At 39.4% G+C, this 4,954-nt stretch overlaps 1 protein-coding gene across 1 annotated transcript in view; it reads right to left on the bottom strand.

Annotated features, from left to right (window-relative positions):
* Window positions 1-4,954, bottom strand: part of NLRC4 (NLR family CARD domain containing 4) — a 47,108-nt gene that overhangs the window by 37,528 nt on the left and 4,626 nt on the right. The gene's annotated exons all lie outside the window — the stretch shown is intronic.

Genomic DNA, 4,954 nt, shown 5'->3' with positions numbered 1-4,954 from the left:
TGGTTTGCCTTTTATTCTTCTGCATCTTTTGAAGAGCAAAACATTTTTATTTTTATGAAGCCCAACTTACTAATTATTTCTTTTCTGATTCATGCTTTTTGTGTCCTATCAACAAAACCACTCTCATCCTGAGCTACAAAGATTTTCACCTACTTTCTTCTAGAGGTTTTGTAAGTTTAGATTTTATTTGGGTCCCATTCATTTATTTGTCTGCTTATTTTTGGCTGCACTGGGTCTTCACTGTTGCTCCTAGGCTTTGCCTTGTTTTAGCAAGTGGAGGCTTTTCTCTAGCTGTGATCCATGGGCCTCTTGGAGCAGTGGCCTCTCTTACTGTGGCACATGGGCTCCAGAGCTTGTGGGCTCAGCAGCTGTGGTGCCTGGGCTTCGTTGCTCCACAGCATGTATGATTTTATTTCCTGGACCAGGGATTGAACCTGTGTCCCGTACACTGGCAGACAGACTCTTAACTGCTAGACCACCAGGGAAATCCCCATTGATCCATTGTGAGATAATTTTCTTGGTTATGATGTGAGATAAGGAGTTGAGTTTCACTTTTTTCCCATAGGGATATACAATGTTTCCATCATGATTGGTTAAGAAGAATATCTTTTACCCATTGAATTTGTGAATCTATTTTTGAACTCTCTTCTGTTCCACTTATTTATGTCTGTCCTTGTGCCAATATCACACTTTCTTGATTACTGTATCCTTACAGTAAGTCTTGAAATCAGGTAGTGTAAATTCTTCAATTTTTTTCTTTTTGAGAATTGTTTGCATTCCCATATTTATTTTATTTTGTTTTATTTTTACCGTGACAAGTTAGGGCAGTTTATTACATAGCAAAAGCAATCAGAACAGAGAAACAGGAAATGATGGTGAACAATAATAGTGATGCACCTTCTAAATCACCTAAGTCCTAAAATCAAACCTCCTGTTTTCCAAGTTGCAGATGCTACAGGGTGTCACAGTTCAACCCTTCTGCCTACACTTAGAGTTCCCTCTCTTCAGAGCCTGGTTTATTTCAGTTCTCTGCTGTTTCCTGTGTAACTTCTAGATCAAGAAAGTGTGAATAAGCTTTATATAAACACTTAAAATTTATTTCCTGGAAGTTCACCAGACCAGACTTGTGAATCCTCCCTAGTCTGCATAGTAGAAAACAAGTTATATAATTTCTATTTCTCAGGGCAGAAAGGGCTATGCAAGACACAGAACACTGGGACTGATGCCTGAAACCTTGGAATCATATTTCATTTATTTTTAAATATTGTAATTTTATTGGAGTATAGTTCATTTTCAATGTTAGTTTCAGGTCTACAGCTAAGTGATTCAGTTATACATATACACATATTCATTCTTTTTTAGATTCTTTTCTCATACACGTTATCATAGAATATTGAGTAGACTCTCCTGTGCTATGCGGTAGGTTATCTATCTTACATATGGTAGTGCGTGAATGTTTGGGATTTCCCTGGTTCGGACAGTAAAGAATCGGCCTGAGACCTGGGTTTGATTCCTGGGTTGGGAAGATCACTGGTGTGTATGTTCATCTCAAGCTCCTGATTTGTCCCTCCCTGCTAAGGCAATGGCACCCCACTCTAGTACTCTTGCTTGGAAAATCCTGTGGATAGAGGAGCCTGGTGGGCTACAGTCCATGGGGTCGCTAAAGAGTCGGACACGACTGAGCGAATTCACTTTCACTTTTCACTTTCATGCATTGGAGAAGGAAATGGCAACCCACTCCAGTGTTCTTGCCTTGAGAATCCCAGGGACGGGGGAGCCTGATGGGCTGCTGTCTATGGGGTCACACAGAGTAGGACATGACTGGACGACTTAGCAGCAGCAGTAGCTATCCCAACATTTCCCTTTTGGTAACCATGTTTGTTGTCATTATCTGTAAGTCTGTTTCTGTTTTGTAAATAAGTTCATTTGTATCTCTTTTTAAAAAGTAGATTCCACATATGGGTGGTATCTTATGATATTTGTCTTTCTCTGTCTAACTTATTTCACTTACTCTGATAATCTCTAGATCCACTCATATTGCTTCCAATGACATCATTTCATTCTTCTTTATGGCTGAATAATATTCTAGGTTTAAGCAAACTAAATGTCCATCAGCAGAGGAATAGATGGAGAAGTTGTATATATATACAATGGAATATTACTCAGACATAAAAAAGAATGAAATTATGCTATTTGCAGCAACATGGATGGATTTAGAGATTACCTTGTCCCGAGGAAAGGAAGGAAGCTACTGTCATAAGCTACAGTATTGCTGAAATTTGAGGACATGGTGTTAACTGAAATAAATTAGTCATAAAAAATGAATACTATGTGCTTTAACTCACATGAAATGTCTAGAGTAGCCAAAACATTCATAGAAACAGGAAGTAGAATGGTGGTCACTAGGAGATGTTGGGAGGGTGGAAATGGGGCATTCTTGCTTAATGGAGACAATTTCAATTTTTCAATATGCAAAAGTTCTGGAGATTCTACCACAGTGTGAATATACATAACTGCTACTGAACTGTACACTTAAAAGTGGCCAAGATAGGGCAGCTCCCTGACGGTCTAGTGGTCAAGACTCTGCTTCCACTGCAGAGGCATTGGTTCCAGGAACTAAGACCCTGCAATCCATATGGCGTGGCCAAAAAATAAATAAAATAAAACCCAGTGTCTATTTTTTAAAAATGGTTAAGATGGTAGATATCATGTTACATGTATTTTGCCACATTAAATTAAAAAAAAATTGTCACTGAGTTTCCTTTTTGCCATTACTATCATTAATCCTGTCATATGACTATTATTAAAAATTAAATTATATAAAGGAAGGAGGTGTCTGAAATGATTAGTTTAAATGTCAAATATGTGAAGAACACCCAGCTAAGATACAAATTGTCATGCTTGTAGGGCCAAACTTTTCATCACTGGACAAATAAATGAGATTAAAATGGAACTTCTTAGATGGCTAATGTATGGGACACCAAAGACCTGGACCCCAGAGCATCTGTGTGAGCTGCCAAGCATCTGAGGCTTTCAGAGACAAGAGAAGCAAGAAAAGCTGTCAAAGGATGAGAGAGTCTCCTTGAAGACAACTTTTCAAACTGCTGAACTCATTAGCAGGTCATGATATCAACTGAGGGCAGGCAGACAGATTGAAAACCACAATCACAGAAAACTAACCAATCTAATCACATGGACCACAGCCTTGTCTAACTCAATAAAACTATGAGCCATGCCATGTAGGACCACCCAAGAAGGATGGGTCATGGTGGAGAGTTCTGACAAAACATGGTCCACTGGAGAAGGGAATGGCAACCACTTCAGTATTCTTGCCTTAAGAACCCCATGAACAGTATGAAAAGGCAAAAAGATAGGACACAGAAAGATGAATTCTCCAGGTTGGTAGGTGCCCAACATGCTACTGGAGATCAGTGGAGAAATAACTCCAGAAAGAATGAAGAGATGGAGCCAAAGCAAAAACAACACCCAGTTGTCGATATGACTGGTGATAGAAGCAAGGTCCCAACTGTAAAGAGCAATATTGCACAGGAACCTGGAATGTTAGGTCCATGAATCAAGGCAAATTGGAAGTGGTCAAACAGGAGATGGTAAGAGTGAACATCGACATTTTAGGAATCAGTGAACTTAAATGGACAGGAATGGGTGAATTTAACTCAGATGGCCATTATATTTACTACTGTGGGCAGGAATCCCTTAGAAGAAATGGAATAGCCATCATGGTCAACAAAAGAGTCTGAAATGCAGTACTGGGATGCAGTCTCAAAAATGAGAGAATGATCTCTGTTCGTTCCCAAGGCAAACCATTCAATATCATGGTAATCCAGTTGATGCCCTGATCAGTAATGCTGAAGAAGCTGAAGTTGAACGGTTCTATGAAGACCTACAAGACCTTCTAGAACTAACACCCAAAAAGGTGTCCTTTTCATTATAGGGGACTGGAATGCAAAAGTAGGAAGTTAAGAAACACCTGGAGTAACAGGCAAATTTGGCCTTGGCGTACAGAATGAAGCAGGGCAAAGGCAAATAGAATACTGCCAAGAGACTGCACTGATCAGAGCAAACACCCTCTTCCAACAGCACAAGAGAAGACTCTACACATGGACATCACCAGATGGTCAACACTGAAATCAGATTGATTATATTCTTTGCAGCCAGAGATGGAGAAGCTCTATACAGTCAGCAGAAATGAGACTGGGAGCTGACTGTGGCTCAGATCATGAACTCCTTATTGCCAAATTCAGACTTAAATTGAAGAAAGTAGGGAAAACCACTAGACCATTCAGGTATGACCTCAACCAAATCGCTTATGATTATATGGTGGAAGTAAGAAATAGATTTAAGGGACTACATCTGATAGAGTGCCTGATGAACTATGGATGGAAGTTTGTGACATTGTTCAGGAGACAGGGATCAACCCATAACCAAGAAAAAGGAATGCAAAAAGGCAAAATGGTTGTCTGAGGAGACCTTACAAATAGCTGTGAAAAGCAAAAAGCAAAGGAGAAAAAAAAGCAAAGGAGAAAAGGAAAAAAGCAAAGGAGAAAAAAAAGCAAAGGAGAAAAGGAAAGATATACCTATTTGAATGGAAAGTTCCAAAGAATAGCAAAGAGATAAGAAAGCCTTCCTCAGTGATCAATTCAAAGCGATAGAGGAAAAGAACAGAATGGGAAAGACTAGAGATCTCTTCAAGAAAATTAGAGATACCAAGGGAACATTTCATGAAAAGATGGGCTCAATAAAGGACAGGAATGGTATGAACCTAACAGAAGCAGAAGATATTAAGAAGCGGTGGCAAGAATACACAGAAGAACTATACAAAAAAGGTCTTCATGACCCAGATAATCATGATGGTGGGATCACTCACCTAGAGCCAGACATCTTGGAATGTGAAGTCAAGTGGGCCTTAGGAAGCATCACTAGGAGAAAAGCTAGT

The sequence above is a fragment of the Ovis canadensis genome, chromosome 3 (assembly GCF_042477335.2).
Source record: "Ovis canadensis isolate MfBH-ARS-UI-01 breed Bighorn chromosome 3, ARS-UI_OviCan_v2, whole genome shotgun sequence".
Classification (NCBI taxonomy): Eukaryota; Metazoa; Chordata; class Mammalia; order Artiodactyla; family Bovidae; genus Ovis; species Ovis canadensis.
Note: the sequence above shows the minus strand (reverse complement) of the source record. Positions and strands in the feature narration are given on the sequence as shown.